Here is a 26621-nt window from a genome sequence, read left to right on the forward strand (position 1 = left end):
AGTACATAGTAACCACAAAACACCAAAAAAGCTGTGACTTTTTCCCTCCTTAATTAACACTCTAAGGATTTAAATTACAAAGCTAATGAAGACATCCTCCACCTTAACCAAACAGTTGTGAGAATAGGTAATGAGATAAAGAAGTTTTAACAACCTATTCTTTGGAAATTTTGGATAGCTTTTCTTTTAGTTTATCTCTGCAATTTGGAATTAAATGCTTAACTTCTCTGGGAGAACACAGTTAAATGATTTTTAGTTTCTCAGTCACTTTATCTTCTTTCACTGTGGTTTTAATGATTCCAGATACCCTATTAGTTCTAAGGATACAAGGAAAACTTAAAGTTTCACTATTCATATCATAATAGTCCTTCACTGAAACTAAAGGAGAATGCACTTTTTTCTTACTGTTCACAAAACTGTGAACCAGGTCAGTGACTGATATACCAACAAAGCAGGTATGTGACATTTTACCCTCAACAATTTCATGACTCTGTTGGACACTGCACCTATGAGTAATGACTCATTGCTTCTTTTCAGCAACTTCATGTGGATATTTCATCTTCTCCTTGCTCACCAATAAAATGTACTCTTTTTCCAAAGTCTGTGTTTTCAAAACATTTGTAATGATAGATTGCATTCACTATGAATACAATTGCATCCAATTCCAGTCTTTTGATTTCAGGAAATGCACTGTTTCCATGTCATTTAGATTATTATTTCCACTGGCTAACATGCAACAAACAGGACACTATGTTGACTAAAATGTCACAGGACTGGGACTAGTGGCTCTGAATAAATCCATATTTCCCTGGAGCTTAGGAATGTAGGTCTGGGAACTATGCAAGGAGCTAAGTGTGAGCACCAACACCTTGGACTGAGCAAAGGCAGACACATCTTTGTTGCTGTCTACTTTGGGAAGGCTGAAGATGTCAAGGTCATCATGTCTCCTGCAGGCCATTCTAAAATGTCTAAGAGGACCATCCTTCTGCAATGTCATGGCTGAAATTGCAAGTGTCCAAGCAATGCATAATTATCTGACCCCAACCATAGTAAATTTATGGGCTGTTTTATTCTCATCATTTTCCCAGGTCTTTGAATTTATGCCTGAGACACCTTCATTGATTTTTGCAATCTAGGTGAGCAAGTCTGCCTGCCATGTCTCATCAGGTGATGACAAGGAACACAGAGGAAGTACTTCTTGAAATTTTGAAATCATTTGTTTGATTAACCCAACAGTTACTGATTTAGGATGGTGCCAATTTTGGAGATAAGACAGGTACTTAATGTTTAAAAGATTACTATAAAGTTACTAAAGATTGGAGGTCTCTTCTAAATTAGAATCTTGTCCCAGGTAAGGTCCATTTTCTCATGAACAAGCTCAAATGACTTTATGTTTGTCAAATAAGATAAAATGATATAATGCTTGTCAAGCTTTTATTATTTATCAATAACAAAAGATGTTTTTATAATAATTTGTAATTTACAAAGCATTCCCATGTCCATTAATGTGCTATATTCTTGTTGTAATTCTGAAAAGTAGGTATTATTGTGCCAAAATTATAGCTGAGACTTAATAAAATGGCAGAATTTTCACTGGAATTCAGTTCTTTTGATGTGATGTTAACGCACTTCACAGTATATAATAGAGCTTGTTTTCATTAAAAATTTAATTGTCTTGATGTTCTTACAGCTTTTGTATGGAATAAAGATTCATAATAATTCTGTATATGTAAGAGAGAAAATAAATTTAATAAGTGAATTCATAAGCCATAGGGATTAAGTAAATTTTAGTGCATCTATAAATTAAATCCTGTCTATTCATTGAAAGGACATTATGTTGAATATTTATTATCATAAAAATATAACCATGATATACTAAGTAGAAAAGAAATTTGCAGAAGACTATGTGTCCAGAAATAGATGCACATACATACAGTCAATTGGTTTATGACAAAGATGCCACTAAAAATCAGTAGGAAAAAATTATTTTCATGAAGTGGCTTTAGAGAAATTGGGTATCTATATGAGGGGAAAAAATGACCCTTGCCTCATTATTTCACACCATATTCAAAAACTAACATGAAATAGCCCAAGAAACAAAATGTGAAAAAAAAATTTTTTTTTCCTAAAGAAAACAGAGTATCTTCACACCTTAGGGTAGAAAATAATTCCTTAATTAGTACACAAAAGCAATATACATCAAATTTAAGAACTAATTTATCAAAATATACCAGGAAGAGAATGAAAAATCCAAGAGGAAGAGAAGATATTTCTAATACAAATATCCAATAAAAAAGCTTAGATTAGTATATCTCAGAAACTCCTACAAACTAGTAAAAGAAAGATAATTCTACATTTTTTTCAGAAGGGAGAGGGGTACAGAGAGAGAATTCTTTTTTTAAAAAAAATACTTTATATAGTTATTTGACAGACAAAGATCACAAGTAGGCAGAGAGGCAGGCAGAGAGAGAGGAAGGGAAGCAGGCTCCCTACTGAGTAGAGACCCTGATGTGGGACTCAATCCCAGGACCCTGGGATCGTGACCTGAGCCGAAGGCAGAGGCTTTAACCCACTGAGCCACCCAGGCACCCCAGAGAGAGAATTCTGAGGAGGTTCCACACCCAGAATGGAGCCCAATGAGGGCTTGATCTCACGACCCTGAGATTATGACCTGATCCTAAATCAAGAGTTGGATGCTCAACCGACTGAGTCACCCAGATGCCCTGTAAACTTACTTTTTAAATTGGACAAATATACAACATTCAGGCACTATACAAAAGAGAATATTCACATAACAAATTAGCAAAAACCAATATAATTAATCATTAGTGAAATGAAAATTAAACATTCCTTTTAGCATAGCTAAATCCAGAAGACTGATAATATCACTTATTGGGAAGAATGTGGAGAAACTGAAACATTCATATCTTCCTTGAGGAAGCCAAACTGGTGGCAAACAAATTTGAAAAACTGTTTGCTATTATTATTGTATGACCCAGCAGTCACACTCTTAGGCATAGTCCTAAGAGAAACAAATGCATACATCCATCAAAAGATATGTGCAGGAATATTCAGAAAATTCTTGTTCATAATAGCCAGAAACTGGAAACAACCCAAATGTTTATCAGCAGTAGAACACATAAAGAAATTGTGACATAAAATAGAATAGTAGACAGAATTAAAAATTAAACAAGTTAACAATACATAAAATAATGTGAATAAATCTCATAAGACATCATGTTGAGGAGCCAGAGACACACAAAAAGTTCACACAGTGTTATTTCATTTTTATAAACATCAGTAATAAGGCATGATTCATCAATGGTGACAGAAGTAAAAAATCATTGCTACCTCTAGGGGGAAGTGTATAACTGAACATTCTAGAATGCCAGGAATGTTCTTAATCTTGTTGTGGGTGACAGTTACATGCAACTGCAAATTCAGATGTTGCTTCAGTTTGGATGTGTTTCTTTATGGCCACTCTCTTAATTGTTTTATTAAAGCCTGAGTTCAAATACTGGTCATGGTGCGTTCCTCCTTCACAATTGTCTGGATGATAACTTTGAATACTGAATTCACCCTTGTTAAAACAGAATTCTGGAAAAGACACACCTCCTTCCTTCTCGCTCCACTTCTTCCACGTCTACTGCCATGTACGATTCTGAGAGACTCTACTGAACACTTCTGGTGACAGCATGACCACAGCCAGGCAGCTTCTTCTCAAAAGTTCCTTCTGCAAAAGTTGCCAATAGCATCTCTAAACCACCAGCACTCACACCAGAGCACTTTTCAGACTCACCCAAAGATTTCTTTTGGAACAATGATGACAAGATATACTTTTGCATTCTTGTCCTAGTACCCTTCTGTTCCATCTTAAAAGTGAATGAGTTCTAGATGTCTTTCTCTTTTTAAAATTATCCTTGTTATACTTATAGTTTTGCTTTGCAATAGATAAAAATAAGAAAAGAATATCTCTTTTTGCTTATACTGAATCAATATGAGAGCTGGCCGAATTTTACCTTTCTTCTTTTCTTGCTTTGCCTTTTGCTATGTGAAGCATGTCCCAGAAAAACAAATAAACAAAATAAAGCAAAACCAAAAAAACGGCCATAGAGACACAGGCATTCTCTCTCTTTTACACACACACAGAGAGATACACACACACCATTAAAGGAAGTCAGAATAATCCACTTAACTCTAACACATCTAGGTTTTGTCAACTAGCATCCAGTGTAGAGGCATCCCAAAATGGCTTTAGAGCAACAGTGACACTGTTTTAGATATAATCTATATAAATCCAGTCATTTGACTATGAGATTTAAGATTTAAAATCCACCTAAATCTTGAACTCAAGCACATCAACCCTAGTTTAACAGTATAGCCTGTTTGTTGAAGGAGATTTAAGATTTAAAATCCACCTAAATCTTGAACTCAAGCACATCAACCCTAGTTTAACAGTATAGCCTGTTTGTTGAAGGACCCAACCAGCACCCCTCTTATGCCCCTCTTTCTCCTGTTCTGTGGAATGGCTCAGAGTGGAGCACTGATCAAAAGAAGAAACATTTATGGTAGCCCTTATTTTAAGCCCAGAGGCTTGGCCCCAAACACACCTCTTTCATACCATCATATTTCAGTTTCATCTAGGTTCCTGACCCTTATTCTAGTCCCAAAGTGAGTAGAAGTTTGAAATAGGATTGAGGATGAGTTCCAACAATGTATTTTTGGTCTATCTTTTGAAGATCAGTTCACTATCTAATAACTTACATATCTGAACTTTTGATCTGTGATAGGAATAAAATGAGGTTTCCCTTAATAAATGAAAGGGCATGTGATATAATTGGGATATTGGAAAGTATCCTGAGAAATCATGGATGGAAAACATGAATGGAGAATAAATTACTAATTGCATTAGTGGTCTGCTCTGCTCAGCTCAGTGTAAAACTTTTAACTATACCTGGTATCTCTAATTTATTTTTCCTGCTTTTTAAAAAATCACATGGATTATTTTTAATAATGCTTTTTCAAAGGTAGACCAAAGATGATCTTCATAATTCTCTCAGGTTATGAACAAAGGCACAGAAATAGGAGTCTAAATTGGAAGTTCTGGAGAGGATTCTATCTATTGCTATGTTTTATATATTATCTAATTTCCTCTTGGCAACCACAGATTCTGAATTGTAATTGTGGTAATCATAATAACAATGAAACTGAATGACATCTTTTACTAGCATGAACTATGCTCAGCCCACTCCTTTGTTCCTAAGATGTGGTATCTCCTTCCAGAAATCTGTAGAAAGCCCTGAACAGCATGATAGAAGGCTGACAAGTAAACAAGTGTTAGAAGACACATCTTTACTTTCTATCATCATATTGCTTATCTCTCCTTTCCCAGCCATCCTCACCCAATTCCCAGGACCAAGATGTGCATGTGGCACGTATGGAAGGGACAAGATCTGTGTGTGCTTGGTAGAGTTTCATTTTACTCTGTATCCATAATGCCTGGTTTTTCTCGGCACCAGCAATGATACTCTTCAGTGCATACAATCAGTATTTTCTTCCTGGAGACATCTCATTACTGACATAACAGACAGTCTTCCAACAATCTTGTAAATGAAAGGACTAGGTTGGTTTTTGTTGTTGTTTTTTAATAGACTTCCAAGAAGACTAACAATTTTGCAATAGATGTGAATGACGAAAACCTAAACAAAAAATCAGCAAGCCTCTCTTTGGCAGCCCATTTAGAAGTTTCAAGTAAGAACTCCATGATGTTTTGAACATCAATAATGATGTTTTCTAATGCATTCACCCCCCTGGAGATAAGCAGTCATCTCGTGTGTTCTAAAGACTTTGGTATTCCCTATTGAACTAGACTTTGAAGTGCATTTTCTAACACATCCTCAATGTCCCCTGATTTAGCCCCCTCAAGGAAGGTGGATGACCCAACCACGCTCAAGGTTTCAGTTTCTCCAGACCCTGTCATCGTAAGTGTGTTAGATTAAGGAATTTAGTTGCATTGAAAAGCATAAAGTAAGGAACTAAGATGCTCATTTTACTCTTCCCTTACAGATACTGGCAGAGAGAAAATATAAATTTAACAGTGTCCTAAGGGCTCAGGTGAGCTTTTACCTCACTTATAAACACCCTAAAAATAACAAAAATTACTGGTAAGCCAGACAACTCGGCCAAGAAGTTCCTTCTTCAACATTTTGTAATGTAAATTCTCTAAGGGAAAAACTGGCACTGCCCTTGTCAAATTAAATAATCGCTTCAGACACGTTAACTCCAGGCTGTTTTCTAATAACGATGGGTTGAGGAACAGGCACATCTAGTATGTGTAAAAGAGATAAAGCGGGAATGTGTTCTTACACTCATAATTAAAAAATGGATCATAGAGAGTATCATTGATTATAGATTTCCTTTGTTTCAATCAGAATATTTATTTTTTGCAAGTGGTGATTTTAAATGCAAAAATTTCAAAGGATTTTATGCATTGCCTAAATTCAGCCTCAGTTTCTTTGGGAAAGGTTGAAGGTAACAAGCGGACACATGCCACGCATAGACAATTGGGTTCTTCCAACCTTCTTGGTTCAAGACCAGGATGAGTAATGAAGTGAAGATCTCCTGCCTTAACATTTACCTCAGAAAAGATTTTAAGAAACACTAGACCCCAAATAGTATTGACATTTTTTAAAAATATGTTTTTTAAAAAGCATTTCTATTTTCTTGCACAGCAGTCAACCATGAGAATCTGATTGTCAAACCATTGGTGATCATTATGATGTGATCTGAACTTTGTGATCCCATAAGAAAATCCTCCCTACTTCCTCTAGCAGTGCTGCTTGTTTTATGGCATTTCTAAAGAGCTACCAAATATGAGATCAAACATGGCCAGCAAGGCCTCCTGAAATTCAGTTTTAGAGTAATCAAGAGTCCTATTGCTTGCTGACTGCAGCAGTATTTTCAGAACCCATAGCCCACAAAGGTCTTCAAAGACTAGAGGCATAATTCACAGGTTGCTAATTATGTGTTTGAATTCCATCTTCCTTCCAAAGAAGCAAACAAAAAAATATTTCTAACGCAGTGTACAATAAGAACAAATGGTGAGACGCTTTCAATCCATAAGCCTACATATCAACAATTCCATAGAAGGTGACAACGGTTACTTTAACCATCAGAATGTTTTCTTGTGTGTACCAAGTACATCAAAGCAGAGCCACATCTTCAGGAACCAGAAGGCAAGAGGTAGGCGGGCAGACAGAAAGGGAAGGAAAGGAGAGGAGGAGAGGAGGGAAGGAAGAGAAAGGGATGCTGAAAAGCAAAGACAATATGTGTTTGTGCATCTCTTCCTGGACCTCAGACTACAGATGGGGATTCACTGATGTGACTGGCAGGGAGTGAATTATCTATATTTGAATGGGGGGGGGTCAGGTGGAGGGATGGATTTACACTCCGGGAAATCCATTTTTCATACAGAAGAGTCATCTAGCATGCCCTGTTACTACATTTGCCAGTGTTCCAAAAGGCGTAAACTCTTCTTGGAGGGATGATGGCTCCCTGAGATGAACAGAGAGTCAGGAATTAATAAGAGGGTTGGCCCGACAGACACAGTGTCAGAACATGAGGGACAAAGGGACAAGGTCAGGAACTGGAAAAGCACCATTATTTCTGGCTCCCATCGGGAAACTTATGAGATACTCTCACAGCTCATAGCATGTTCCTGGGTCAAGAGGTATCCAGGTGGCTTGTGCCAACACCACCCAGGTGTCACCACTTTCACTCATGTGACCCATGTTCTGCACTAGACAGCCGTGAGACCATGATATTCTGACCTGTACTTCCTGTTAGAGAACTTTTGAGTTTCTTGATACATTTAGCCCAAGGGAAGGCAATGGCCTTGAATTTCCATTATGTACTAGGCACTGCATACCGAATTTTATATATATACATACATGCTTATGTGTGCATATACATAGAGATGGGTTTCTATATGTATCTATGCAGAAAGACTGTACTATGTGTATTACATAAAATAGTAGAGATTTAATACAGTTTAATATATACACATACACATGTATACACACACACACACACACATATATATCTACTATAGAGCACACATACACCAGATATATAGTAGAAACTTAATATGGTATTTTTATACATACACAGATGTATGCATATATATATATGTTTATTTATAGAATTATTTTGTGACTGCATTATATATGATAGAATTTAATGTAGTTTATATGTCTGAGACAATATACCTGAGACTATATACCAGGTATTAAACTTTCACAGATCTGATATTTGTCATGACAGTTAACATACAAGTTCAAATTACCTGTTCCACATTCTGCATTCATTCATTCCACACTTACTGAAGGCTTTCCTATGAGCAGAGAACTGGGCCAAATACTGTGGGGGTAGAGCACCAAAGAGAATGTGGTTCCTGTGGTCCAAATGAGCTTCAAGCCACATGAGGGAAAAGGCATGTCAGTAACTCATTGAATACAGAACAGTATGAAACAGGTACCTCAATGCACACAAAGCCAGATGCTGAGAATGTCCAAAGGGAGAAGAGGTTGTTAGAATTTGGTCAGAGGGTGGGAACGAGACAGGGAAATGTTTCTTGAAGTAGACACTTTTGAACTCATTTGAGTGGCCAAAGAAGGAATAAGAGTTCTACAAGCCAGGGCGCCTGGGTGGCTCAGTTGGTTGGACGACTGCCTTCAGCTCAGGTCATGATCCTGGAGTCCTGGGATCGAGTCCCACATCAGGCTCCCAGCTCCATGGGAAGTCTGCTTCTCCCTCTGACCTTCTCCTCGCTCATGTTCTCTCTCACTGTCTCTCTTTCAAATAAATAAATAAAATCTTAAAAAAAAAAAAAAAAGAGTTCTACAAGCCCATAGAGGAATGTGAGCCCGAGGTAAGGAGGGTACGGCATGCTCAGGGATAACAAGTAGATTCACTTTCCAGAGGGGAGAGTGCCACAAGGGAGCAAAAGCAACGGTAACAGGAGGGACAAAATTATACACTGGTGTGGATGCCATGGTAAGTCTATAGCAGAAGATGGGGTCGTCATGGATATGGTTAGGACTGATAATGTGGACGGTGAGGCATTTCAACTATGTATTAAAAGATAAATATGATTTCTATAGTCAGAGGTGTGATGAAAAAGAACACCCCAGAAAGAGAGGATTGCTTTAGGAAGGGGGCAGAGATAAGAACATAAAATGTAGACTTAAGGAATGGTACATGTATGATAAACCTTTGCTCATTCCTGGCACATACTTCAGGTCAATAAAAATTTGTTAAATGAGTGAATAAATGATTGATTATAGGAAAGTAAGGCAAAAAGAAATTTCAAAATCTAGGTTGGAGCCAAACCTTGAATTCTAAACTAACAAGTCAGGCCCTTATCCAGTAGCAATTGAGGAGACACTAAAGAATTTTAAAAGGAAAGAGGGACAGAATTGACACCCTGATCTGGAAGATCCATCTGGTATTGAGGTAGAGGTCGGGTTGGAGAGCAGTGCTCATGAAGAACAGGCTATTCCTGTATCACCAAATCACATGTGCAGGGATTTAGGTAGCAGTAGGAAAGAAAAGGACAGAATGAATGGAAGAAACATCAGAAAGACAGAACCATCTACCTCTATTCCGTAGCTCGATCAGACGACCCACCCACCCGTAGCAGGGTTTGCAGGCCCGTAGAAATACGCCCAGAGGCCTACTTGTAACTGTTGTGGTCTTCACACCTTGCTTCCCCTACTGCATCATCATCGAATTCCACCTTCTGACCCTTTAGATCTGTTACCTGTTTCCAGGGAAGTTCCACATGCCTCTTGGACTTAAAGTAAGTTCGAATTTCCGATTTGATATTCAGCACTCATTCTTGTACTCTTTCTGTACCTGATTATTTCAGATAAACATAGCCCTCAGGCCAGCCTCAAGTTTCTGGACCAAAACCCTACAGGTGGCCCACTCCTTTAAAACCCATCCTATTCTTTGAGCCCTCACCTTTGAGTCCTCACCAAGGAAGGACTTCTAAAAGGATAGATTTCAGTATATATTGAAGTGGGAAGGAAATAAAGGTCAAAGATGAACTGTCTTTCAAAGCAGATCATTCATTCATAGATATTAATACAGTTCCCATGGCATGCCAACCATAGCTCTTCATGCTTCACGCAAATCAGGGAAGCAAATGGACAAACTCCTACTCTCATGTAGCTTGACCTCTAGGTGGGGGAGATAAACAATGAACAATCAGTATCATAAAAATAGAAATGATGTACCATGTTTGAAGATGTTAAAGTAGAGCACGAGATGGGGAGACCAGCACTGAGGGAAGAGGTGGGACAGGACACTATATTGAATAAGGTTGTCAAGGTTGACCTCATTGAAGAGGGGTGAGATGAACAAAGCCACGAAAGAGACGGAAGAATTTAGAGACGTTAGAATTTAGCCTCGCTTTTACCTGGGGGAAAAACATTCCAGGCAGGAAGAATAACGGAAACATATGTAGCAAGCTCAATGACAATAAGAATGTCGGTGTACCTAACTTCAGAGTAAGCAGGAGGGGGTAGAGTAGGAAATGAAATCACAGTAAATCTGGGGTAAATCTTAAATGGCTTTTACAGGCCATCATAAGAACTTTGGCTTTCCCTCTGAATAAAATCGGAGCCACTGGAGCATTAGAGTCAAAGAATAACAAGATCTGGCTTACATTTTTAAGCCCTTGGTGTGCCCCGGGGAAAATTATAAAGGTGCAAGGATAGACTAGGGAGATCCTTGAGGAGGGCACGACAGGAATCCAAATGAGACACAACAATGTTCACACCTGGATACAGAAAAGGAGGTGGTCAGAAGTGAGCAGGATAGATTTTCATGGTGGAACCAATGGGATTTCCTCCTGACAAATTAAATAGGGAGTGTGAAAGAAAGAGAAGAGTCAGGGTTTTTGTTGTTGTTGTTCGTTTTGGGTTTTTTTGCTTTGTTTTGTTTTTTTGGCCTTGACAACTAGAAGGATAGAGTTGCCATAAACCAAGATAGAGAGGACTGAGGTTGAAGAGATGTGTACGTGCAGTTCAGTGCATATGAAGCTCAAAATGTCTATCAGCTATCCAAGCGGCCATGTTCAATGGGCAATGGTATGTAGGGGTCTGCAGAGAGGTGTGAGATGGAGACATAACTGGGGATGTTCTCAACATATAATCTGCATAAAGCCATGAGACAGGATGAAATTAGCAAAGGAGCAAGTACAGACAAGGCAGAGAAAAGAAGAGGACCAAGGACTGGGTCCAGAGGCAATCAACATTAAGAAATGAGGCGGAATAACGGTGCTGTCCCCAAGGCAACAAGAGATAATCTGAGTATGGCAAGACAGCTAGCTTGATAAATGAATTCTACTTTCTACATGTTGTGTTTGAAGTGAAATTATGAAAGTCAGGTGACAGCTAATGGTACTCTAGTAAATATTTAAAAAATGGACTTCAGGGGAAGGGAATGGAATTTGTAGACTTTGCCAGTTTCCCTGGTTTATAAGCTCCCATCACTGCCAAGTTCGGACTACCAACTTGAAGCCACTGCATTTTAGTGCTGGTGGAAATATATGACTAAGACCCAAAACAAAAGTTTGGCAAGTTTTTGATTTGAGAAATCATCTCGAAGGAGGGAACAATTAAAGTTACAGGAAAGGATGAACTCTTCAGAGGACAAATTGTGATAAACAGGAGAAAACTAAAGGCAAAATGTGGGTAAATATCCATATTAAAAGGACATGAGAGATTTCCAAGTGAAGAAAGAACAAAAAGCTAAATTCCAGAATGGTTTTATAAACTGGGATCATTTTGCTACTGCTTTATTTTTTCTTTCCTTTTTTTCCCTTAGTAGCTGAAAGTATATCAGACTCAGTAAGAATTTTTTTCTTTTAGCTCCTGAGAGAATGGGCAAAACAAATTATTTTCCAAATCTATACAAGAATTTTAGTATAAACTTGTTTACAAATAATTTTTAACCACTTTCAGCTCCCCTTAAAATATAATGTCATCAGGAGACCTGCATACTCCAACACATACACCATTTAGAATTTCTAAATAGTTGATGTGGTTTTTCAGACACGGTCAAGAAAAAAATTTTTTAAGCCAACTGACATTTGGTACAAGGTATTGCACTTAACAGCCAAGAGCCTGGCTACACTGATTAATACTAAGAAAAGCCATTAGGAAACAGAGGTGTCTAGACAGTTTGCTTTTTTTGTGTGCAACCTAGCTTCACTGATGGAGAAGAGAATAAAAAGAGTATAGTTAATTCATAGTCATTTAGATACAAGTCATGCTATGGATACATAGCATGACTTGTATCTAAATGACTAGACACGTTATGACAATCAGATACACGATACAACTTTTTAAAAGCTCTATGTACCTTTGAAGTAAAGTTCATATGTGTGCTGATAACATTTCAAGAATTTTTGGAGACAATCTCATTGTTCTCAGAAATATATTTATAATTGTCAAATCATGTATTCTAATTTTTTCATTTGAAAAACATGAACACTGTTAGCAGATTTGCTTTGGGCTAAATTAAATTTAGATGCCACCCCCAGTATCTGCTGGATGGTAGAGAGAAGCCTACTAAATCTAAAGATTCCTTGTGGGAAATGCACTAAAAGCCTAACCCACATGCTCATTGGGTCTGCACTCTCAGGAAAGCTTAGCCAGCCCGGGCTTGCTATCATATTACAAGTTTTCCCAAATTGCAGGTGAATGTTCTTCCTAGTTCTTAGGAGCTACTCTGAATCAAAAGAGCTCTATGTTCTGAGGACATTGAAATTATGACTTGAAAAGAAAAGAAAAAAAAAGCCAAGTATTGCATTTTTCCTGGATTGAAAATCACACTGAAGACAGTGAACCTCTTCCAAAAGGCAAAGTTCTGCCTCACCGTTTGGGGTCCTTGTGCAATCTCCCTCAGGACCCATACACAAAATGAGGACAATACGGAGACCTGCCTGTTCACATAATTGATCCACTTTCATCCACATAAAGGGATGAGAAAGTCTCAAATTATTAACAGTCCAGTGCTTTTACAGCTCCCACCTACCATGCACTTACCGCTTTCGGATTTCTCCTAATTGAATTACTCGGAGCAGACCAAATGACCTTAGTTGTCCAAGCACTATTTATCACATTGTATTGTAAATGAATTACATTATTGAAAGAAAATATTCTCTTGATCCATTTCCTGTCTTATAGTAATTATTTCCCTGGTGTCCTAATTTTTCCATGACTTTTCTTTCAAGAAACAACTATTAACTTTCAACACAGTCAGTGACCTTGTTTGGATGACTCTGTCCCCTCAGGTGACCTTGAAGCAAAAATTATAGAAGCATCAATTGGCGAGTTTGCCAGCATTCAGCAAAGTATGAAAAGGGTAAGAGCTCTTCATTTCCCAGCACTGGCATTCATCATGGAAAGATACATAAAAGAAAGGGCAAATTCCAATGACATGCATCCAATAAATTGGAGACTCTTGTCACAGCAAACGCCAACTCAGCAGTTTATAATCACAATGCATAATATGGCTATATTACTTATTTTTTAACCCTCTAAACAGCAGCTTTTAATACTGGTCCTTCTGTGTCTTCCTCTTTATCATTGAAAATCCCAAGTACTGTCAACTATGAGGTCATCTTTCTGAGTCTGTTGAATTTCATTTTGACTAGTAGAAACAGATCTCTTTTTTGTGATGGCATCCAATCAAGCACCATAGATTTTGAAGAAATCTGAAAGGTCACTTAGTTTCAAGCAGACCGTGAGCAAACTGAGCTAGAGGGGGGAAAAAACCCACCAAATTGTTAATAAACTATTTGCATGTTCAGCAGACCCAGAACTTCTCTTAGCAATTTGCATGGCATTTGGTTTCCTTTAATCTGGTAAGCTGGACTCAAATTCTTTTGCCTGAATTGGAGTTAATTCCAACAAATCAACAATCAAAACTAAAAGAGTATTTGTTCAATGTAGATTGCATTGGTGTTGACAGAGGGTCCACGCTAAGTGATGTTCTCTATTATATGCACTTAATTTTTTTTTTTTTCAGGTAGTATGAATCCTATAACCAAAGTACAAGTAATAAGGTCAAGCACACTTTTGGAGATCCCTATGCACGTTCAAGCTCTCTCACCTCTATGTAATATTTCACTCAAATTGGATTATGTAAAGTAGAATAGGAACATGGAACAAGCACTGGCTAGAAGGGATCACAGGTATGAGGTTAAGTCCAACTCTCCGACTCTTCTGAATTCTATTAGTCCCTCAAACCTCCTGGGCCTCACCTTCCTCATTCATAAAACTATTTCTTTAATCATATGATCCCACAGGTCTCTCTTGCTACAAGTAAACACCAGATTCACAGCTGGGTTTTGCTCTCTCTTCTCCCAAACCAAAACAAAGCAAAGCTAAATAAATAAATAAATAAATAAATCAGACAGAAAATGTGGCAAAGATACAGCTGGCTCTAGTTTGTGTCTGAGATAGTGCTGAATTTCCCAGTTTTGCAGACCTGCTTCCCAAGCACTGTGAGAATATTTGCTAGCAGTGAGAAAAACCACTGGGGTAACCCTCACTCAGATGCTCAGATAATGCCCTGGACCCTAATAAACAATACATATCTTAAAAAAAATGTATCTCAAGTCTTAGATATCTGGATCTTTACACAGCACACATACTGGAATTTGAATAGTTAGTATTTCTGGTACAGGACTGGTTCAGGTTCAAGTTATGAGGTAGAATATTTCCTCCACCTCAAATAGAGTCTTCTTTGAGATCCTCCTTCAAATAATTACTATTTATGGAAGAACATCATTTCTGTAGCTAGATCCATTGAGCAAAATCATTTCCGGAGATTTGTTTTTCTGAAACATTGTCTATTTGCTATACCAACAAGAGGACAAGGGGGTTTGACAACTTTGGTTTTCTGAGTAAGATACATTCTGATCCTAAGGTACAGCCATGGGTTTCTGCTATTGATTTTCACATCCAATTTTGAGTTTGCTGGCTGCATGTTATGAAGCCAGTCCTTACTACATCCCCCACGCCCCAAGAATGTCAATCGCTTTTCCAGGCTGTTTCTACTCCCTGTGCTCCACACCCCTGAAGCAGTGCCCTAATCATCTCACAGGAGCCCTGGCTGATCTCCATGCCCACGGGTAGAGTCAGACTCTAAACTAGACCCATTAACAAGACTAAGGTCTCCTGCCCATAAGATGCTATTTCAGGCATCTCAAGGGCTTCCCTGCCTTAAAAACAAAATTCCACTTTTCTACCTGATGCTTCAAATTTCTTTAAGAGAATATAGACATGCTTTGACTCAGTACACAGTTTCCTGGGAGAGGAACCATATGATCTGAAATCTAGATGATTGATTATTCTAACAAAATTGATTAATATCAACCCCCTTCCCAAGGATGCCACTGTAATGGGGGAGCCACACTGGCTGATGAAATGGAAAAAGTAAAGCAAAAGGAGGTGGAAGACACCAAATATTTTGCTTCCTTTTTGCTTCAGTATGATTTCTAATATGAGAATAATGTTCACCTCATGAGATTCTTCTGCTAATTGATAACAATAAACAAACGCCATTTACTGAGTCACTTAGTAGTGAGAGGTCACATCCAAGAAAATGCTGTTGAGCTCCAAAAAGTCCCACTTCCATAAAAGCAATGAGAACACTGGCAAATATTATCAGAATTTACTTCTTTATAACCAAATATTAGCTGAAGGCTCACATAAATTCATAAAACTTTTTGTTGTTGTTAAAGGATACATCTTGTTAAGAAGAGCAAGCTTCATGGTGTTTTAACTTCCACCCCCTACCCCTAAATTTGTAGCACTCTTGAAAACTGAAAGCCACTATCACTGCTAAAACCAGTAGTCCACAGCCCTCCCAAGGGGCAGAATGGAGTTGGAGCTTCTTCAAAGCCCCATTCCTAGAAACTGATCATTTTTGACCTGTCTAGTGGTTCCTCAGAAGACCCTCTTTGCATGGCTATCTTTATATGACATGACTTACAGCTCAGCTAGTGTGAAAAGCCTTTGTTCCACTACTATAGTAGCGAGGATTATATGACTTCTGTAAGATGGAATAAATCAAGAAATAAAGGTGGCAGCTAAACTTGATGTCCTACTCATGTCTGATGTCCCAGCCTAATTGCTGCCTCACCTAATTGCTCCCACCCAATCTATACAAGGTCCCTCCTGTAATTGACTCTCAGAGCATCCTATTCTCTTTCTTTGTAGAAATTTTCACAATGTGAAATTATATATTTCTGGGTCTGATGATGGACACGTGGATAACATAACTAGCGTAAACAACCTGTTTGTTTGCCTGAGACTTTCCCAGGGTTAACACTGATAGTCCCAAGTACTGGGAATCCTCTCAGCCCTGGGGAAGCCAGGGTGATTGGTCACACTAAGGAATAAAGAAGCTATAAGTGTTTTCTTGTTGATGTCACACAAGAAGGCATTCCTTCCATAAGTGATCAGAGCTATCACCAAGACATGAGTGCCAGAGACAACCCTCTTTCCCCTGACAATCTTAAGTGACTAGTAAACCACAGAAGCATCTCTGTGTCTCTACCCACTACAAGGCACCCTTCTCAGTCACCATGGACACACAGAGACTAAATAGAGATGGGATTTCAATCCAGGCTTTGGACAAAACTAAGAAATTCTGCAAGAAGGAACTACCATTCTGGGTACAATTATTATTTGTTTACTTGTTTATTCTCCTTCTTGGAAACTATTTACTCCATAAGAGCACAGGGCTCACATTTTTGTTCACCATTGAATAACCACCATGTAGCTAATGACTGGCACCTGGTGAGTAGTCTACACATATTTGAAATAGGGACCAGGTAACTTCTAAAGCCTTGCTCTTAATCACCATTTATTACCTGCTTTGATGTAATACTTTAATTCTCCTGCCTTAACAGTAACACAAGCTAATAGTGTGAACTACTCACAAGGAGTTCAGGCATGATGTTATCATAATCAATTAGCAGAACAAGATTTTGGGGCAACTATTCCCATTTTCAGAGATGGAAACTGAAGAAAAGAGAGATTATAAATAATCTGTCCAAGACCTCAAAGTTAATTCATATTTGTTCCACAAATGTGTATTATAATTTTCCAACTCCATCATGCTTGTGGCAAGAAATATTTCTTTATCCACACAGTGTAAAGAACAAAATATCAGGTGCTTCACAAATTCCTTATATAGAACACTTCTCCATGCTTCTAACATTGTTTATCATACCAATCTGGTAAACTGTACCTTTTTGTTTTTTACATCTGGCATAAAGGCAACCTCAGTGGGGCCCCCTCTCATTAATAAAGCTCAGGTTAACAAAGAGTTATATAAGGCTATAGTAGTGGTAATAAAAACCTCTGAATTCCATAGGCACCAGCAAATTTTGAGGCCATAGTCGTATAATTCGCCAAAGTTGTTTCCTCTTCTAATTTCTTCCTCTTCAGATTTCTAAGGATAGACATTGCCTTGACAAAGGAAACCACTTTCATTCATTTTTTAATTTCTAACTTATCTTATTGTATTGCCTATTACCAACATGGTTCTTAAAGGTCTCCTTTCTTCCTCTTCTTCTCCTTCTCCTCCTCTTTTCTTCTTCCTCTTTTCTTTTTTTGAAAAGAATCCTCAGGTGTACATGCATGATATTTAAACTAAACTCCCTAAAACTGAACATGATTTATCTTCAAACAAAAGTAAGGAGGGAGGTGAGTTGAACTCTTCAAATATATATAGATTTATAGCTAGCTTCTACTAAATTCCTGCCCTTGTCAACTCGTTTAGAACACAATTTTCCAAATGCCACTGCTTTCTGGGATTCACGGGAGGATAAGAGAGCCCTTTCATTTCATTAGATTTGTGTCAGCTCCATTCTGAGTTTCTAGCAATGGGGACTCTTGGAAAAATATACTGAGCTCCCCTTCGGGGCTGGGCTCCTACAAGTCTGGCACCACACAGCACTGAAAGTAAATAAGATGGCTCACTTTGTGCTCCAGGCATGAGGGAGCGTGAGAGACAGGACAAGAAATCCAGTTGATGTGCCCAGATCCTACCTCCAATTGCAAGCTGCTATTTTCCCAACAGTCAGAGCTGCAGCCTTGGCCAAACTGCACACTTGGAGCCAAATCCTCCCTGAGCTTCATGTAGGCAATTTCATCCAAAGTCAGTAGGTGTGGAGTGAGTCTCTAAAAGTGACATTTGGCAACAGTGGCATTTAGTTCTCTTATCGGCCACATACTTACTATGCAGCAAGTGCCTTTCCACCAATTTCTGCACAAACGTGAGCTTGTTTGCTATTATCTGATGGCAGTGCTTGAGGTACAATTTCCTCACTTTTTAAAGCTTTTTGTATTTTGCCAGTCAGGAGCACATTTTGCAAGTCCCTGGCAAACACAAGTGTACTTTCTCCTTGGCTTAAACACTTGCGGAAGCTAGATGAAAGAAACAGCTCCCCGGGAAAGCTCAGGATCTCATCAGCTTGTCGCTGAAGTAGTCCTATGCTTCCCTGGTCAGGGTTTGAAGGGATTGTGTGTCCTTAATTGAAGAAGTCAAAGTGCAGAAGAGGGTAAGTGAAGAAAATAGCTGAAGCTTCATCTCATGGAGAAGTGTTTTCTGATTCTTCTCCCCGCTCACCTTCCTCAGACTCAGTTGGGGGTTTCCACTTCCTGTGTGCATCTCACAGCCTGTTGTGTGGGGGTGGAACTTACTAGGTACCTAGGTCTCCCATTGTCCAACATGGGCTCCCTGAGACTGGGCCAACATAGTGGGTATCTCCCTATTGTTGGCATGTAGCAAGGGGTCTGGCACTCAGGTCAAGAAAAATGTATTCTCTCCCTACCCTGTGTTAGGATAGGAGGGGGTTGCATACGTCTACCCCTTGAGGAACTTAGGGTCTAATCAGGACATGGATGCTTAAGCATAACATTTCATGCACACTGTGAGTCGAGGTTATGTAGAGTATGACCAGGGTGTCAAGGAGAATACAACAGATGTGTGTATAATCCTAGTGGTATAGTCAAGAATGCCGGAAGAGGACTGTGCCAGAGCTGAATCCTGAAATAAGTAGGAATTACATCAAGAATGAGCAGAGAGGACAGGGAGCTCCAGGCATGCACAATAGCATGATCAAAGGCAAGAGGGCAGGGAACAGCATGTGGTCTGCCCTGCAAATCTCAAGGGCTTGGCTGGGAAGAGTGGGCCATTAAAACTGGAGACAGGGGCAATGTCCAACTAACTAAGGATTTTCTTTTAATCTTATAAATTTTCAGAAAGATAGGTACTGAATAATTTCAACACTGAGAAAACAGGCTCATATCTGTGTTTTAAACAGTTTGAATTGGGAATTTAATAAAGAATATGGATTTTATTTGTGCAAGACAGAAAACAAGGAGCCCAACTGGGAAACAATTTTAATCATCTTCATGAAAAGCCAGGGGAGTCCGTATTAGGGCATTTTTATTAGGCTGGGAGTAAAGCTATTCAAGAAACATTGACAAGGAAGAATGAGAAGGATATTGTGAGTGGCCTGAGATACTCACTAGGCCTTGGGGATTGTAAGCTTGAAGCTCAGAGAAGAGTAAGAGATTAAGATTACGTTATGTGGGGTGCCTGAGTGGCTCAGTGGGTTAAGCTTCTGCCTTTGGCTCAAGTCATGATCCCAGGTCCTAGGATCGAGCCCTGCATCTGGCTCTCTGCTTAGCGGGGATCCCGCTTCCCTCTCTCTCTCTCTGCCTGCCTCTCTGTCTACTTGCGATCTCTCTCTCTCTGTCAAATAAATAAATAAAATCTTAAAAAAAAGATTACATTATGTGCCTCCAAATGTATAGGAATCAAAATAATCCTTGAGAGTGGATGAGATTCCCCATGAAGAACTTGTTAATAGGGAAAAACAGTAGCTGGGAATCTTAGGGGGAAAATACCACTTGAGGGGAGCAGGGGAGCAGGTGCCTCTGAAGGTGATGAGACCTTTCAGAGACCTACATGTGAGAGAAGGATAGGGTGATGTCCTAGAGGCTCAGCAGTAAATATTCTCGAAGAAAATGCAGAAAACTGTCAATACCACATTGTGGTAAAGTCAACGTAAAGTAATGGTGAATAAATTTGGTAACAAAATAGTCTCTGAAGACCTTTTCTGTGGTAAAGACACTCCTATATATTGCTTACTTAATACATGAATGAATGAATGAATGAATGAGACCAAATCTCTAGATTTCTTAGAGACTCTGTTACCCTAGGATATAAAGAATGAGGCTTAATTCATTAGGTGAAGGTTGCATTTTGGAGGAGTCCAATCTCTAGCCTTATAAACCCTTACTTAGTATTGGTGACACAGAACAAGTCATTTTGTCCTTTTCTTATTGACTTTTGCTCTCCATAGGCCTTGCCACCCCACACATTAGCGATGACAGATGAGGCAAGCGCTAAGGTGGAAATACAGAATCTGGGGACACGCTCCGTTCATCACTTGTACAAACAGGACCCACTGCTACATTCTCATGTATACTTAGGGTCACAGGTCTGTGTTTGGGAACGTTGAGAATGCGATCCCACAAGGTCCAAGTTTCAACACTAGCTCGTCCATCGCCCAGCTCAGTGTCTAGAACTAAGCCCACTAAGACATCTCTGGGCTCCCAGGTTCTCTTCCTTGAATTGAAGGGACAGATTAATGGACTTCTACATTTTCTTCCATTTTAAAGATTTTCTAGATACTCTCTCTCTCTCTCTCAAATGCCTTCGAAGCATACTATATTCACTCCTAAGTGCTCGGCAAAGATTTCAGTCACTAATTCAGTCCCTTGAGACGGAAAGTTTTATATTTCAGCAAACGGCACTGTGTGCTGTTTGTTCCTGAACCAAGCTGAGATTTATTTTGCTTGCTGTGGTTGCTCTGCGTTTCTGCTTTCCCTGGTGTGTCTGCACATATGCCTTCACTTTATATGCCTGCCTGTCTCTTCAGAAGTCTGGGAAACACTGGTTGCTGCCCGTGCACACACGCATGCTGACTGATCCGAGGAATGGTACCGAAATCCGCTCCTCCATGTTTCACTCACTGTGAGGAAGGAGTACACTGCCAAGCCTGCAGCTTCCACTGTTAGAAGAGTGTCAGGAAAGCAAGATGAAAGAAGAAAAGAATTAGAAGAGGTTCTGATTACAAGTGTGGCTTGCAGCACAGTGAGCGTAGAAACACAAACAAATGACCTGGCTGATTTCACTGTAAATATGCCCATCTCATGATCGCGCATTCCCAGATTTTTATATCTACTAACGTCTTGCCTGATGTATTCAGATGACACACCATATGGACGGAGGCAATGTTTTCCTTAATCCTTAGTGCAATGTACAGGCTGAACTATCAAAGTTCCATCACCAACACTAACAATAAAAAGAAATGGTACTGCTGCTGAAAATCACAGTGATTTGCTTTTGGTATGGAAGCTGCTAAGGGCAGGGATCCTGTTTCTGTTATATATGGTTCTCCAAGCTCACCAGGCAGTGACTAGATAACAAAACCAGGAAGCCCATCTTCTTCCACTTACATACGTCTAAGTCCTTAATGGTCGCCTAAATTCTCTGTTTTCAAGGGTTGGGGCTTTGCAACTGCTTTGCGAAGGTCTTTAAAAAGACTGAATTGCAGAAAGCAAGAAACATTTTGATGTTCAGATAGCGAGTTATATTAGCTGGTATTCTGGGGCTCCCCCCAAGTACCAGTCTACTGTTCGGTATTCTTGAATTAGAAAAGCTCTCCATTATGTTCAAATGAGAGAACAGCCAATTCACTCCTATCACCTAGTCAGAGTTCTAACTTGTGTGTTATTTCCAGATCGGTCTCCATTGGTCTGGTCAAATGGCAATCCTTCCCACACTCTTTGGCAATCAGACTTCCTTGGTTTTCTTTCAAGGAGACGTTCATGAGCCCTAGAGCACTGATTCTGACTTCGCATCATGCAAGAAATGTTTAAGAAATATATGACATCTTTACTAAGTGAATTTAAATTAATTGGCTTTTTGAGGGATTTGCAATATTATCTGGAGATGTCTGGAGAAAACCTTTAGTGAATATTTTAAAAATATGATACAAAACCAAAGTATACTGCAGTTAATTGTATTTTAAAAATTTTGTAACATGTCTGGGATATCAGTAGATAAGATGCTACTATGGACTGGGGCTGAAAACCAGTCCCTAATGGTAACAGAATCTTCCAACAGAATGACTTGGCAGTATGGGTTGGTGCAGAGAAGAAAAATAGAAAAAATGGCTATTTCTTTTCCACACAAACAATATTGTTTACTCTTAGAACATTCTTGTCTACCTCATTAAATTTACAGCTCTTGGACAATGTCAGTGTCTTATGTTACCAGCCTTTTGAGAATGAAATTTACAGTACTCCTTGCCATTATTGCATGACAAAAACATTTATTATTGCTGTGCCCTTTGATCTAAACAGGGCCAAGGGCTGCTAAACTTTTATTTTTAGAAACAGAGAAGAATGGATAGATATGCCCAGTCACAAAGGAGAGAAAAGGCCCATAATCTACATCAGAATAAAAATACTCTGAAGAGAAGTTTGGGAAAAGATGTGCTGTTTTGTATGTGTTTTACCTTGCCCTTGAAAACCAGAGGGGCCTACCTGAAATATCACCTCCACCTCCCAGCTCATTTGATTACAACCCAGTTTTATAGACCTTTATTTCCTGGTAGGAAATTAGCAACAATCTCTATCCCGTATGCATTTGTACTCTACAATTTAGAATGTTTCTGCCTTGATTTTACATTTAAGAGTACTGAAAACCATTGATTTCTAATTATGGTGAGTTGCATTTCCAAAAAAAATGTAAAACTCAATAAAGTAAATTTCATTCATATCCCTATTCCATCAGGCCTGATTTCATCAGGCACTTTTTTCAGAAAAAGCCCATTTGGGGAGCACTTCTCATTTCTGGAAGTGTGGAAGGCTAAAGTTTTTGTTTCCCTTTGAAAGCTCCCAAAATGACTAAATAAAATCTTTTCTAATGCATAGATTTTTAAAGCCATCTTGGAACTCATGAGAAAAAAAGGAATCCCAGATAAACTGAATCCCCAAAATGAAATAAAAGCCAGCCCCAGAAAGGTAAGCCAGCATCAAAGCCTCAGCTGTCCTGAGGGTATTGGCCAAATTGTGTGACCTTGACTCTCTATTTAGATGGATTGTTAGGGCATAGGAGGTAGTAAGAGATAAGAGCCAGGGTCTGCTTAGAGTGAGGAACTTAATAGAGCTCTACACAGAGCTAAAATTCCAAAGTGGAAGAGTAAACAATAAATAATTCTAACCATCAGAAAGGGAGAGTAAGGGAACTTGCCTACCATAAACTTGATACTAAGTATGAGGAAAAATAAATTTCCCTGAGAATTCATAATCACAAATCAATCCTTATGGACAATCTGGGATTTCTTGCCCACATTTATGCTTTTTATATATATTGAAAAACCACAAGCATAGAAAATATTTAAATGTACAGTCAGAGAGGTATTAATCTGGGACATCCTTTAGAGAACTCAAAATCAGTGTGGAGCTCTACTAGTTCTCACAGATAATTCTAAGAAAAACAAGGGAATCACAATAAAAAGGATCACAACACATAAATGAAACAGCACACTAAGAGTGAGAGATGACAGAATAATCTACAAAGGTCTCAAATACTGAATACATAATACTTCTGATATACAAAATTTTAACGTGCTCCAAGAAATAAAAGATTCAAAAACATGAAAAAATAAGATCCTTATAAAACCAATTTACTTCCAAAAATATACATTGGATTTCTTAATTTTTAAAATAAAACTTAAAATGCAGTAGGATAAATTAGTAGATTCAACACAGCTGAAGAGAGTATTAATGATCTTGGAGATAAATCTGAAGTAATCAATCCAGAGAGAAAAATATTAAAAATAGAAACAAGATGAAAAGAGATAGGATACACTGGGAAATTCTGAAGTATATTTACATGGAGTTTCATATTTTCATTTATTCATAATGAATAAAATTAGAAGGAAATGTTGGGAAAAGATAAGTAATGTTTTCAACAATTTTTGAAAGATACTAAACTCATATCCAGAAAACTTAATGATTTCCAAGCATACTAAATAAAAAGAAAACTACACCTAGACATATTGAAAGTAAAAATATATATCAATAAAGAAAAGATATTTGAAAGAATCAGAGAGAAAAAAGGGTTATCATTTATAAAGGAACATTTATACCAATGACTGACTTCTTGGCACAGCAATGGGTATCAGAAAACAGAGTACAATACACTGGGACAAAGCAATCATCACCCTAGCATTGCATACCCAATATAACTAATTTTGCTAAAACAAGGGCAAAATAAGGGCATTTTCAGAGAAGTAAAACTTGCAAGGTTTCATCATACACAGACTATCCTTAACCAACACTCTAAAGGATATGCCTCAGAAAGAAAGAAATCTAGTCAGACCTAAAATGCAAGATGGGATTCTGAGCAATGTTATCAGTAAATATATGGTAAATACAAATACTGATGGATAAAACAGTTTAATTTGTAAAGGCTAAAAAACTACAGAACATAAAGAATGAACAATAATAACATATAAGTTGGGAGAATAGTGATAAAGCTAAAACATTATAAGGCTATTGTATCATATGGGATGAGAGTAAAGTTATGATTAATTTTAAGCTGTGCTAATTTATGGATGCTAAATTACCTGTAGTAACCACTAAAAGGAGGCATTTTAAAACTTTTAAAATGAGTACAGAATTAAATTCAAAAGAAAGCAAAAAATTAGAAAAAAGTGAATAACAAAGCAAAACATAAATCAAAAAAGAAGAAAAAAGGTAAAATAAAATTCCAATGAAAAAATCTATCCAGAATTGTTAAAAAGATCATTCAAGTTTATACACACACACACACACACACACACACATGCAGACAGATACACAAACATACATACACATACACCCATTCTGAACAAATAAGGATGCAAAGGGATCAGTTAATTCAAATACAAACTCAAAATATCACAAAAAGAATAGACTTTAAGGGGAAAAAATTGTAAGCAGAGAAAAATAAGGTCTCCTCATAATGATAAAACATTTAATAAATTGATAGAACAAGCAAACAAAAAAGCCAGCATGGTGATGAAGATCTGGAGAGCATACTTGATTTAAATGGACATATATAATACAGAACATTGAACCAAACTACTTCAGAATTTATCTTCTGTTTAAGAACATGTGAACTACATCTGAAAACTGTCTACATGAAAGGCCACCGAGTACACCTCAATATTTTTCAAAAGACTGATATCAGGTAGATTGTATTCTTCAAATAGAACATAATTAGGTTAAAAGTCAAAAACAAAAGTTATGTAAGAAGGGGACAATATATTTAGAAATTTTTAAAAAGCATATGTTTCTGAAAAAACACATGAATCAGAGAAAAACTCATGATGGGAACTATTTTAATGAACTACTGAATGATAATTATAATAAATGCATATTAATATTTGTGCTGTTCAGCTAATAAGTTCAGCTAATAAGTTCTGAGGGAAATCTATACGTTTGTATGAATGTATAAAGAAGGATAAAATCTTAAAGTAAATGAGTTAAGTACCAAACTTAAACAGAAAAAGAATGATAGTATAAATCGAAATAAAGCCATGATGTAAGAATTAACAAAGAGCAATCCATAAAGAATGAGAAAACATACATACAATAGAAAGGATCAAAATGCTAAGTCAATTCTTTGAAAATATCAACTGAATAGGAAAACTGCTGGTAATGTTAATTTTAAAAAGGAGAAAGAATACAAATGAAAAATAATTGGAATGAGAAAGGAGGTATAGTTTCAGATGCAGAAGAGATTTAAATTATAATGAAAGTTATTATAAAAAAATTTATGCCGGGACGCCTGGGTGGCTCAGTTGGTTAAGCAGCTGCCTTCGGCTCAGGTCATGATCCCAGCGTCCTGGGATCGAGTCCCACATCGGGCTCCTTGCTCGGCAGGGAGCCTGCTTCTCCCTCAGCCTCTGCCTGCCATTCTGTCTGCCTGTGCTCGCTCTCTTTCCCTCTCTCTCTGAAGAATAAATAAAATCTTAAAAAAAAAAAAAAAAAAAAAAAAAAAAAAAAAAAAAAAAAAAAATTTATGCCAAGACATTTGAAATCACAGATGAAATGGGTAAGCTTTACAGAAGATACAACTTACCAAAATTGGCTCAAGAAGAATTAGAAAGCCTAAATAGTCATATAATCCCTAATGCAATTAAATCCATTGCTTAAAATTTTTTCACAAAGAAAATGCCAAGCCCAAATTACTTTATGGAGAAGACTATTACACACTCAATCAATAAAAAAATATATGAAACAAACAAACTCAGAGAATATAAAAAACAAACACTCTTTAACTTGCTTTATGTAGCTAATATAGCTTTAAGAAGCAAAGAAACAAACAAACAGAAAGAGTATGGAAGAATAATAGGCCAGACAAATCTTGGACATAGTTCCAAAAATCCATAAATATTAGCA

General features: G+C 37.9%; 1 pseudogene; it reads right to left on the reverse strand.

Annotated features, from left to right (window-relative positions):
* Positions 1-217: 217 nt before the first annotated feature.
* Positions 218-21326, reverse strand: LOC106005209 (annotated as a pseudogene).
* Positions 21327-26621: the final 5295 nt, after the last annotated feature.

This window comes from Mustela putorius, unplaced genomic scaffold (assembly GCF_011764305.1).
Source record: "Mustela putorius furo isolate JIRA1106 unplaced genomic scaffold, ASM1176430v1.1 tig00000551_pilon_pilon_pilon, whole genome shotgun sequence".
Classification (NCBI taxonomy): domain Eukaryota; kingdom Metazoa; phylum Chordata; class Mammalia; order Carnivora; family Mustelidae; genus Mustela; species Mustela putorius.